The sequence below is a fragment of the Musca domestica genome, unplaced genomic scaffold (genome assembly GCF_030504385.1).
Source record: "Musca domestica strain aabys unplaced genomic scaffold, Musca_domestica.polishedcontigs.V.1.1 49, whole genome shotgun sequence".
NCBI lineage: Eukaryota > Metazoa > Arthropoda > Insecta > Diptera > Muscidae > Musca > Musca domestica.
In genome coordinates, this window is record NW_026712344.1 from 2,192,051 (window position 1) to 2,205,987 (window position 13,937).

Consider the following 13,937-nt stretch of genomic DNA (forward strand, 5'->3'; position numbering starts at 1 on the left):
TGGCAGCAGTCCGAAGTTGGTTGCATTTTTTTTTATCTCAGTTTTTTTCTCTCACCTCAATAACCATGAAATCGAATGAATATATATATGTAAGCTATATACAAATCTGAACACCTTGAAAATATTTAGCACCCTTAAAATCCATGATCCTTGTTAAAATATTTAAAAAAACACGATCCTTAAACAATTATTCTTTAAAAAAAATAATCTTATATGTCCACCCTGCCTTAAAAAGTATTCTTAAAATATTTTCAATCCCTAAAAACGTTTTTTTTTTTTTTTTAATTCAAGACCCTTTAAAAATATCCTTTTAAAATTATTCCTTGCAACATTCCTATGAACTCGACGGTTTGTGAAACTGTTTTTAAAATGTCCACAATCATTGCAAAATTTCTAAAGGAATTCACCAGCTTGAAATACTTTTTTAACAACATTCCTATAAACTCGACTACCCAAGAAAATATCCTCTCCAAAATCCAAATTCTTTAATGTGTCGCAACATTTTGTCCTTCATTTGTTGCAGTGAAAGTCCTGGAATAACTATCCTTTAAAAATCCACGACTGTTAATTGATAATTGTTGCGATAATGCTTGAGAATTATTGTTTTAAAATCCACGATTTAAAATGGGAGAGTCTCTGAAAAACAAAAATTATAACCATTTTTTAAACATTCCCTGAAAATCTTACAACTATTAAACTGCTTGTCGTCGTTTAAAACTGTTACGATTTTTGCTCTTTGCCTTTTTTACACTTCGATTTTGCCCCCGCCAACTCATTGGCTAATCAAACGTTTATCTGAACTCAGCATCCGCATCGTTAAGGTCACATTACCTTTGACACACCACAACCCGACAGAATCGATTAATATTCGATATTCTATTAAAATTGATTGCGTTTCATTTGCACCAGCTGTTTGATTAATAATCGATCGGCATTTCGAATCAATTAATTTTCCAAAACGTTTTTTTTTTCTATTTCTAAAAATAGGAAGTATTTATCTAATTAGCGCAACAAATAGCAACAACAAAATGTGCATTCATTTCAATTCGAAACAAAAACAAGAATAACATGGTTGTCATGAAATATTTAAATGTTGTAATAATAGATTTCAGTTCTAATTGGAATATCCACTGCAATCAGCTGGATTGAATATAAAATAGGAATAATGTTTTCAGCTGATATATTTGAACGAAATTGTATCCACGGTAGAATAAAGAAGGTAACCACATTTTAAAATTGTGGTTTTAAATAAAAATAAAACAAATTCGAGAGTTTAAACAAGTAAAAAAGCAGTAAGTTCGGCCGGGCCGAATACCCACCACCATTTGGTACGAATTAAAAAAAAAATTAAAAAAAATAAATAAAATCCATTAAAAATTCTTTAAAAATCTTTAAAATATCTAATAAAGGAAGGTGCCGATATATGGGGGGATATACAATATTGTGGACCTATAAAGACAAATCTATGCCCGCGTATAAAGTACTTACAAGGAACTTCTTGTGTGGATTTTCAGATAATTCCATTGGAAAAATGTGGATAAAATCATCAAAATACCGAATATAGGGGAGTACCGTTATATGGGGGATATACGATATTGTGGACCTATATAGACAATTCCGTTTCAGGGGTAAAGTGCTCACAAAGAACTCCGTGTGTGGATTTTTAGACAATACGATTGGAAAATGTGGCTCAAATTATCAAAATACCGAATATCGCGGGGTACCGTTATATGGGAGCTATACGTTATTGTTAACCTATATAGAGAATTCTCTGTCGGGGGGTAAAGTGCTCACAAAGAACCCCTTGTGTACAAAGAAACCCTTGTGACCATTCCGTTTAAAAATATGGCTAAAAACATCAAAATACCGAATATCGGGGGTACCGTTATATGAGGGCTATACGATATCGTGGACCTGTATAGACAATTCTCTCTCAGGGGGTGAAGTACTCACAAGGAACTACTTGTGTCGATTTAAGGACAATTCCATTGAAAAATGTGGCTAACATCATCAAAATGTCGTATATCGGGGGGTACATTTATATGGGGGATATACGATATCGTGGACCTATATAGACAATTCTTTTTGAGGGGGTAAAATGCCCACAAGGGACTCCTTTTGTGGAATTTCAGACAATTCCATTGAAAAATGTGGCTAAAATCATCAAAATACCGAATACAGTGGGGGTACCGTTATATGGGGGCTATACGATATCGTGGACTTATATAGATAATTCTCTGCCGAGGTATAAAGTACCCACAAGGAACTCCTTGTGTGGATTTTCCGACAATTCCGCTGAAAAATGTGGCTAACATCATCAAAATACCGAATATCGGGGGTACCGTTATATGGGGGCTATACGATATCGTGAACCGATATAGCCCATCTTCGAACTTATCCTGCCTGCAGACAAAAGAGATATCTGTGCAAAATTTTAGCTTCATATCTTAATTCGTTTAGACTTTAGCGTGATTACAACAGACGGACAGGGCTAAATCGTCTTAGAATTTTACGCTGATCAAGAATATATATACTTTGTTGGGTCTAAAATGATTATTTCGATGAGTTACAAACGGAATGACGAACTTAATATACCCTCCATACTTTTTTGGTGGAGGGTATAAAAATACACAAAGGCGAACTTCTGGTTTTTTATATCCTCAGCCATATGGCTAGAGAGGATATATATCATTTGAAACCGTGCCTAGTCGAAATAATGGTTTTAGACCCTAGAACCAAATCCGTTTCACGACATTTGGAGTCAATCTAGCGATGTCCGACCGTCCGTCTGTCTGGCTGGCTGGTGCGCACTATAACTCTCGAAGAGAGTATCTGGTTTTGTCCAAACTTGGTATATCGTAATATTTTTGTCAAACTTACATCGAGTTCGGAGATGAGCAATATAGAACCACTCCTTCTGGTACCTCCCCCCAAATAGGTCGAAATTTAAAAAAAACAGTAAAGAAAGTCTTAAAGTCGGGCGGGGCCGACTTTATGATATCCTACACCACTTTGCAAATTTACTAGAGCTGCGCATAACAATTAAAAGTTTTTATGGGAGAATTCAATCATACACCCTATGATTATAATTATAATTTAAAATTCAAAGGACTAAATATGCCGAAGCATTTGTATCTTTTAAATTCGGACTTGTATTGCCCATTTGGTTCACAATTAATTTGAAATCGGATAAAAATATATATGGGAACTATATCCAAATCTGAACCGATCTCAATAAAATTTGGCAAAGCTGAGCTGTATTTGATATATTTCCCTGAATATCGTTGTTACGGAGTGCATATTACGGCTGTGGGTAACAAATATAATATCGGATGAACAATATATATGGGAGCTATAGCTATATCTGAACCGATCTTCACCAAATTTGGTATACTACCTTCTGGACTAAATTCCGTGCCAAATTCCATCCCATATGGGCAAATATTAGACGTTTGGTGTACAATCAAAGTAAATCGGACGAAGTTATATATGGGAGCTATATACAAATCTGAACCGATCTCGATAAAATTTACCAAAGATATTTCTGAGCTGAATTTGATATATTTCCCCAAATATTGTTGTTACAGAGTGCATATTACGGCTGCGGAGGACAAAAATAAAAAATCGGATGAACAATATATATGGGAGCTATAGCTATATCTGAACCGATTTCGATCAAATTTTGGCATACTTATTTTCAGGCCTAATTTGGGTGTGTATGCAAAATTCCACACAATTCGGGCTTATATTACACGTTTGGTGCACAATAAAAGGCAAATCGGACGAAGGTATATATGGGAGCTATATCTAAATTTTGACCGATTATCTCCAATTTCAATAGGGTTCGTCCTTGGGCCAAACAAATGTTGTTTGCAAAATTTCATCTCAATCGGATAATAAATGCGACCTGCATTTTGTTCACAAAAATACATGGACAGACGGACGGACAGACGGACGGACGGACATGTATAAATCAACTCAGAAAGTGATTCTATGCAGATCATCAAAAGGAACTATGGGTCTATCTCGTTTCCTTTTGCCTGTTACAAACAAATGCACAAAGACATAATACCCTGACCACCTTGTGGTGTAGGGTATAAAAATATGTACTTTCTACACAGAAAGAGAAGCTGAAACTTTGCAAATCCTAATATATGCGTCAGTTATAGGCCAAGTGCAAAAATGGATAATATCGGTCCACTCCATCAAGTGCCTCCCCCACAAAGGATAAAAATTTTGAATAATTATAACTCTTATAAAATGTGATATAAGTATCAGATTGTCTTAAAATTTCACATATCCCAGTATTTTTATAAGCCCAAGATCTAGTGTTAAGATGGGAATATATCGGTCCACTCCTTCTGATGCCTCCCCCACAAAAGGACGACATTTTGAATATCCATTAAGCTCATAAAACGCGAAATTAACATTCGATTCCATTTAGACTTGGCGTGTCTATATGATTTCTATCAACACAGGATGTGTTATAAAACCGGTAGAGATGGGACCATTCCTTCTGGTACCTCCCCCACGAAGTCTCAAAATTTTTCATAACCAACACATTTATAAAATCCGAAATAAGCATCAAGTTCTATTTATGTTTCAAACATCCCATTAATTCTACTAACAAAGCTCATAGGCAAAATTAATATCCGATTCCATTCAAGACTTGGTACATCTCAATATTTCCATCAAACAAGATAGGGTTCAAGGTTTTGAAAAACAAAACGCCCAAGAAAGAAAGCGAAATAAGCATCCAACTCTCCTCAACCCTTCCGATACCTCACTCACAAAGGGTCACAATTTCCCATACTTTTATCTGTCATAACTTGCGCAACATGTCAGTGATTCTTTACAACTGCCTCTAATTTACAGAAGCCGCAGATATGGAGGAACTATTGTAGATCTCTTGTTCACAAAATACATCTTGAAGATTAGGACAGTGTTGGCATGTTTGTTCGGGATACCACAGTATTTTGTTGTTGCAGAGAGATATATTTAGATATATATATAGCAATCTAAATATATCTCTCTGCAACAACAAAATACTCTGGTATCCCGAAAAAACATGCCAACACTGTCCTAATCTTCAAGATGTCTTTTGTGAACAAGAGATCTACAATAGTTCCTCTATATCTGCGGCTTATGTAAATTAGAGGCAGTATTATCTTATATTGACGCATTTGATGTAAAAGCAATTTGTTGGTGTTGTAAGGCAGTACTCAGTCGTGGCAACCTTGTGTTATTATTATACCCTCCACCATACTATGGAGGGTATATTAATTTTGTCATTCCGTTTGTAACTCCTCGAAATACTCATGTCAGACCCAACAAAGTATATATATATTCTTGATCAGCGTAAAATTCTAAGACGATTTAGCCATATCCGTCTGTCTGTCTGTATGTCTGCCCGTCTGTCTGTCTGCCCGTCTGTCTGTCCGTCTGTCTGTCTGTCTGTCCGTCTGTCTGTCTGTTGTAATCACGCTATCTTTCGAACAAATTGAGATAGAAGGTTAAAATTTTGCACACATGTATATTTTGCCAGTAGGCAGGTTAAGTTCGTAAATGGATTATGTAGGTCCAAGTTATCATATAGCCCCGATATAACGGTACCTCCCGATATTCGGTATTTTGATGATTTTAGCGACATTATTCACCCGAATTGTTTCAAATTTGGCATTTGAAGTTCGTACTGGATACTACAGCGTAAGACAGAAAATTATCTGTCCAGGTCCACGTCTTCGTGTAGCCCCCATATAACGGTACCCCCCGATATTCGGTATTTTGATGATTTTAGCGACATTGTTTACCAGAATCGTTTCAAATTTGGTATTTAAAGTTCATAATGGATACTACATCGAAAGTCAAAAAATGAGCCATGTAGGTCCACGTCTTTATATAGTCCCCATATAACGGTACCCCCCGATATTCGGTATTTTGATGATTTTAGCGACATTATTTAGCGGAATTGTTCCAAATTAGGTATTTGAAGTTCGTAATAGATACTGCAGCATAAAACAGAAAATGGGTCATGTAGGTCCACGTCTTCATATAGCCCCCATATACCGTACCCCCCGATATTCGGTATTTTGATGATTTTAGCGACACTATTTACCGGGATTGTTTCAAATTTCGCATGTGAAGTTCATAATGGATACTTCAGCCCATGCCAGAAAATTGTCTGTGCAGCTCCACGTCTACGTATAGCCCCCACATAATGGTATCCCCCATATTCGGAATTTTAATGATTTTAGCTACATTATAAACAGATTTTTCTTCTAGTTTCGCATTTAAATATTGTAATAACTTATGGCAAAAGTTGCCTATGCAGGTCCACGTCGTCGTATAAGCATTCGGTATTTTTAAGATTTTAACAGAATTTTTAACGGATTTTATTTTATTTTTTTTATACCCTCCACCTTACTATGGAGGGTATATTAATTTTGTCATTCCGTTTGTAACTCCTCGAAATACTCATGTCAGACCCAACAAATTCTTGATCAGCGTAAAATTTTAAGACGATTTAGCCATGTCCGTCTGTCTGTCTGTGTGTCTGTCTGTCTGTCTGTCTGTCTGTCCGTCTGTCTGTCTGTTGTAATCACGCTATCTTTCGAACAAATTAAGATAGAAGGCTAAAATTTTGCACATATGTATATGTTGCCAGTAGGCAAGTTAAGTTCTTAAATGGGCCATGTAGGTCCAAGTTATCATATAGTTGAGGATTTTAACGAAATTAATCACCGGAATTGTTTCAAATTTGGCATTTGAAGTTCGTAATAGATACTACAGCCTAAGACAGAAAATTATCTGTGCAAGTCGACGTCTTCGTATAGCCCCCATATACCGTACCCCCCGATATTCGGTATTTTGATGATTTTAGCGACACTATTTACCGGGATTGTTTCAAATTTCGCATGTGAAGTTCATAATGGATACTTCAGCCCATGCCAGAAAATTGTCTGTGCAGCTCCACGTCTACGTATAGCCCCCACATAATGGTATCCCCCATATTCGGAATTTTAATGATTTTAGCTACATTATAAACAGATTTTTCTTCTAGTTTCGCATTTAAATATTGTAATAACTTATGACAAAAGTTGCCTATTCAGGTCCACGTCGTCGTATAAGCATTCGGTATTTTTAAGATTTTAACAGAATTTTTAACGGATTTTATTTTATTTTTTTTTTTTTTTGGGAAATTGCCAAATTTGTGGAGGGTATTAAAAGTTCGGCCCGGCCGAACTTACAGCTTTTTTACTTGTCTTTCTCTAGTTTTGAATAATTTGTAATCTAAACGTTAACATAATATTATGTTATTATTCCCCATAATAATAATACATTATGGGAAAATTCGCAAATTAATTATATGTAAGTGAGACAGAACACTAACGACAACAGCAGCAGCAACAGCAACAATAACAACAACAATAAGAGAAACGTGACACTTGAATACCCCGTTACTGTTAACACGGAACCGAACATAGTTCCGCATCTGTTCTTTGGAGCGTTTTGAAGAAAGTAAACACAAAATGCACTGCAGGTGTTGTTTCGTAATCTATTCAAAAGTATGAATGTATATTTGTATTTGATCACATATTCCATAACCACCTATCGTTGATTCTAAGGTGTGTGCCTGGAAACACACAAATCAAATGACCTTGACCATGACTATGAATATATGTTTTTATTTTTCATTTTTTTTTTTCAATTCAACCAACATACAAAACTAAGCGAACAACCTGAGTAGATTTTTTTTGTCTTTTTTCAAGGTCCCCCCAGTTTTTTTATCTGTCTGTACGCCTGCCAGTCTGTCTATTCTAAACAGTGGCCACACATTTCACGCATAACTGTCTTTTAGGCCCATTTGTTGTGGTTGCAGTTAGAGTGGCGCATGCGCATGTCTTAAAACTGGTTCTGTTCTTTGCGACTCCAAATCAGCCAGCCAGCATTGCGTGTGCCAGAGCTCTTTTTATACCCTCCACCATACTATGGAGGGTATATTAATTTTGTCATTCCGTTTGTAACTCCTCGAAATATTCATGTCAGACCCAACAAAGTATATATATTCTTGATCAGCGTAAAATTCTAAGACGATTTAGCCATGTCCGTCTGTCTGTCTGTCTGTGTGTCTGTCTGTCTGTCTGTCTGTCTGTCCGTCTGTCTGTCTGTTGTAATCACGCTATCTTTCGAACAAATTGAGATAGAAGGCTAAAATTTTGCACACATGTATTTTTTCCCAGTAGGCAGGTTAAGTTTGTAAATGGGCCATGTAGGTCCAAGTTATCATATAGCCCCCATATAACGGTACCCCCGATATTCGGTATTTTGATGATTTTAGCGACATTATTCACCGGAATTATTTCAAATTTGGCATTTGAAGTTTGTAATGGATGCTACAGCCTAAGACAGAAAATTATCTGTGCAGGTCGACGTCTTCCTGTAGCCCCCATATAACGGTACCCCCCGATATTCGGTATTTTGATGATTTTAGCGACATTGTTTACCGGAATCGTTTCAAATTTGGTATTTGAAGTTCGTAATGGATACTTCATCCAAAGTCAAAGAATGAGCCATGTAGGTCCACGTCTTCATATAGCCCCCATATAACGGTACCCCCCGATATTCGGTATTTTAATGATTTTAGCGACATTATTTACAGGGATTGTTTCAAATTTCGTATATGAAGTTCGTAATGGATACTTCAGCCCATGCCAGAAAATTGTCTATGCAGGTCCACGTCTTCGTATAGCCCCCATATAACGGTACCCCCCATATTCGGTATTTTGACGATTTTAGCTACATTATAAACAGATTTTTCTTCAAGTTTCGCATTTAAATATTGTAATAATTTATGACAAAAGTTGCCTATGCAGGCCCACGTCGTCGTATAAGCATTCGGTATTTTTAAGATTTTAACAGAATTTTTAACGGGTTTTAGTTTTTGGAAATTGCCAAATTTGTACCAAATGGTGGAGGGTATTAAAAGTTCGGCCCGGCCGAACTTACAGCTTTTTTACTTGTTTTTCAATTGATTATTCGGATTTTTTATTCAAATTGTCGTTTTGCTGATTTTTTTTTTTTTTTTTTTTGTTAAATGTAAATGTTAAATTTATTGACTGACTGCTTGCATGCTGCCGCCTGCCAATCTTTAAAATTTACACCTTTAGGCCGTACACGTTTTATCCGATGTCTGTCGGCCAGTCTGTCTCTCTATATGGCATGCATGTCAATTTTTGGTTTGGTTTAAGAGAAAAAAAAAATAAATATAAAAATTGATATGTTAGCGAATGAAATTTTCTTTGTTTTCAAAGCCTAGATGGAAAGAGGATTAAGATTTTGGAAGCAGGACATTCTATGTATTAATCTGAAATAGGTAGGAAGGAAATTAATTAAGATTTTTTCAGCAAACCAAGTACGTTTACCAGTAGAAAATGACAAGGCAAAACGGCTGAAGCTAGAATCTTGCAATGGTGGAAGAATACAGGTAGCCGCATCCATACAGCTGCTGGGACAATGTAGTATCAAACCGATTTCGGAATTGAAAGTGTTGAATGAAAAATTAATGAATTTTATAAAAATTGTTGACAAATACGGGTGAGATGAAAAAACTGCAACCAACTTCAGACTGCTGTCAATTTTAAACCACTCGTCCGACAGATGTTAAAATTATTCCAGTGACAGCTCATTATATTGTTTACAAGCGTACAAAAGCATTTTGGTTAGAATTTTCCAGAAAAAAAGTTATTCGTGATGGAATTCAAGCGTGATAGTGTGATTTCTTTATATTTGGCTGGAAACTCACAGGTGGCTATCGTTAGAGCACTTCAGCATTTAAATGTTAATAAATCTTTTGTTCTCGTACCATCGCCCATTACCGTGACACTGGTAGCGTAGCCCGACGTCAAGGAAGTGGACGGAAGAAAACAGCAACACCGGCAGAAATGGTTCGAAAAGTAAAGAAGCGACTTGATCGAAACCCGCGTCACAGTGTCCGAAAAATGACTCATGGGCTCGGAAAATATTGAAAAATGAGCTCGGGGTAAAACCATTGAAATTCCAACAAGTGCAAGAACTTACACCGCAACAGAAAGAAAATTGACTCAAAAGTGCTAAATAGTTGCTTCGCTTGGCCGAAAGTGGCGAACTGCCGAATTTGGTTTTTTCCGATAAGAAAACATTCGTTGTCCAGCAGTTTATAAACAAACAAAATGATCGTGTTTATTTGCCAAAGAGGTCAGCTGAAAATGTGCACCTTCGGTTGGCCACCAGAACTCAAGCGCCAGCCATGGTGATGGTGTGGGTCGATGGTCGCTCTCCACTCCTATTAATCGACCGTGGCATCAAAATAAATACCGAATATTATCGCGAAAATATTCTGGAGTGTGTATTCAAGCCTTGGGCACGCAAACATTTTGGCCACATACCTTAGACATTCTAACAGGACTCAGCACGCGCCAACCAAGAATGGTAACAAAATGAGGTTCCTCGCTTCATTTCCAGCGCACAATGGCTACCAAAATCTCCGGTACCAATCCGTGTCGATCACTTCAAGCAAGCGCTTCGCCGGGAATGGGTCAAAATACCGCAGAGCAACATTTGGGCAGCGTGTGACGTTTTCATTGGCTGCTTGAAGGTAATAATTCGTGCCAAAGGTGACAAATTCGAACAAATGTAAGCTATATGCTATTTCCGACATTTGTTTGTTTCATTCAATAAAATTAAAAAAAAATTATAAATTATGGCGATTGACTTTGTTGCAGTTTTTATACCCTACACCACAAGGTGGTCAGGGTATTATATCTTTGTGCATTTGTTTGTAACAGGTAAAAGGAAACGAGATAGACCCATAGTTCCTTTTTTATGATCTGCATAGAATCACATTCTGAGTCGATTTATGCATGTCCAGCCGTCCGTCCGTCTGTCCATGTATTTTTGTAAACAAAGTACAGGTCGCATTTATTGCCCAATCCAGATGAAATTTTGCACAGATCATTTGTTTGGCTCAAGGACGAACCCTATTGAAATTGGAGATAATCAGCCAAAATTTAGATATAGCTCCCATATATATTTTCGTCCAATTTGGTTTTTATTGTGCACCAAACGTGTAATATCAGCCCGAATTGTATGAAATTTTGCATATACACCCAAATTAGGCCTAAAAATAAGTATGCCAAATTTGATCGAAATCGGTTCGGATATAGCTATAGCTCCCATATATATTATTCATCCGATTTGTTATATTTGTTACCCACAACCGTAATATGCACTCCGTAACAACGATATTCAGGGAAATATATCAAATACAGTTCAGAAATATCTTTGCCAAATTTTATCGAGATCGGTTCCGATTTGGATATAACTCCCATATATATTTTTATCCGATTTTTAATTATTTGTGCACCAAACAAGTGTGGACAACACAAGTCCGAATTTAAAAAATACAAATGCTTCGCTAAATATGCCATTGAACTTTAAATTATAATTATAAGCATAGCGTGTATGATTGAATTCTCCCATAAAAATGTGGAGCTCTACTAAAATTATGTGGAGCTCTACTAAATTAGCAAAGTGGTGTAGGGTTTCATAAAGTCGGCCCGCCCGACTTTAAGACTTTCTTTACTGGTTTTTATCTCACCCTGTATATAGATCAACGTTTACCTATAGCCCCAATATAACTGCACATTCAAATATTCGGTACTGTTTTATTCGGTATTCGTAGCTCATAATGGATTCTACCACCAGTGTGATAACATTGTCCATTCTGCATTTGGATGATTCTAGAAACATCTTTCACGGATTTGTTTTAAATTTGGTATTTTAGGCTCGGAATAAATAACAATCCTTGTAGTAGAAAATTGTCTATATAGGTTCCAGTTTTGGTATGGACACATTTATACCGGTTCCACCCACTTCAATGGGTATTCAAATCTGTAACTGCATTCTTCAACCGATCGCACTGATATTTGCAGTTGAAAGTGGAATTCGTTTGAGTCCAGATACTGTTATTCTATCTGGAATTGAAAGTTGAAAACAATTCGCTAGACGAAGAACATTCTAATTCTTTATAAAATGTCGTTCTTTCTAGCACTATCCATCATAGATTCACCACTTTCCCCTCAATATGACGTCATGTGTCATTATTATGTATATTAAATCCAATTGTATTCCTTGCACTCTCTCTCTCTCTCTAGAACGTTTTATATTTCCTAGATAAATAATCGTCTTATTTTAATCCGCTTAACATATCTTTAAAACAATTACTTGCCATAATGCAAATGCTTTGTCCACTCAGGCATTTTCATTATCTGTTAGAAGTTTCATGCCAAGATTAAATGCAAATTCCATTCAATATGGTCAGCTTTGTCTATGTAAATTGTAGAATCTGAAAAGATTAACAATTTTTTTTAAATATTAAAAAATATAATCCTGTCTAAGTTTAAATATTTAGACATAAGACATGCTCGTCAAATGTTTATTAATTACCGCAACATTTCCTACAACTGACCACTGGAGCGCACGTGTGTATGCGTGTTAATAATAATGTAAATAACAGTCGTCTGTTACTTAATAACAGAATTGAGATATCTTTGCTGTAAAGTTATTATTTTCTATGTTGGCAATACTGTGTACTTCATTCACTCGTATTGCCAACATGAAAACGGCATGAAAAGCCTTGTTAAGGGTCTGTTACGAATAAATTCATTTTAAAATAATGTGCTTAAAGCACAAGTGTTGTAGTTATTTTAAGGTGGCATTTACATTTGAATGTTTCATGGTTTTAATGTCTCCATCGTGTTTTATTTATACATATATTTAACTTCCAATAAGTTACAAAGAATAACTTTGTCATGAAAAAAATGTTTTCACATAACGCGTTATTTATATTGTCAATTCCTTTGTTTATGTGCCAAGTACTTTGGTCTTGTTCACTTATGTCAAAGAAAATAGATATAGAATTAACCGCCAAGAAAATGGTTCCTTGCCTACACCTGGTCAACAGATCGAGGCAACTAATCATTAGGTCTGGTTTAAGCCAACACCTACAGGGTGAGATAAAAAACTGCAACAAAGTCAAACGCCAAAATTTTTACAATGCCGGAAATAGCATCAAATTTTAGAATAAGTTTAGATTTGTTCGAATTGGTCACCTTTGGCACAAATTATGGCCTTCAAACCGCTAATGAAACCGTCAAACGCTTTCCGAATGTTGCTCTGTGTATTTAGGCCCATTCCCGGCGAAGCGCTTGCTTGAGGTGATCAACATTTTAGTATTTTTTAGTCCCAATTTTGCTTTTCAAAAGACTAGTCCAACGGATTGGTATCCGGAGATTTTGATGACCATTGTGCGCTGGAAATGAAGTAACCATTCTTGGGTGGCTCGTTCTGATTCCTGTTGGAATGTCAAAAAGTCTGCGGCCAAATATTTGCGTGCCTAAGGCTTTAATACACCCTATAGAATCGTTCGATTAATACGAGCGGAGAGCGACTATCGGCCGTTATGGCGGCCCACACCAGAGAAAAATTCAGCAGTACACCACTTTTGGCCTAGCGAAGCAACTCGTTATCTCTTTTGAGTCTATTTTCTTTCTGTTGCTGTGTAATTTCTTGCACTTTTTGGAATTTCAATGGCTTTACCCCGTGCTCATTTTTCAATATTTGCCGAATGGAATGTTGCGATATGTTCAGCTCACGATCCATTTTTCGGCCACTCTGACGCGGATTTTGATCAAGTCGTTTCTTTACTTTTCGAACCATTTCTGCTGATGTTGTTGCTTTCTCCGTCCACCTCCGTGACGTCGGGCTACGCTACCAGGCTACCAGTATCAGTATGGTATCGAGCGATGGTACGAGACACAAAAGATTTATTCACATTTAAATGCTGGAGTGCTCTAACGATAGCCACTTGTGGTTTTCCAGCCAGATATAAAGAAATCACA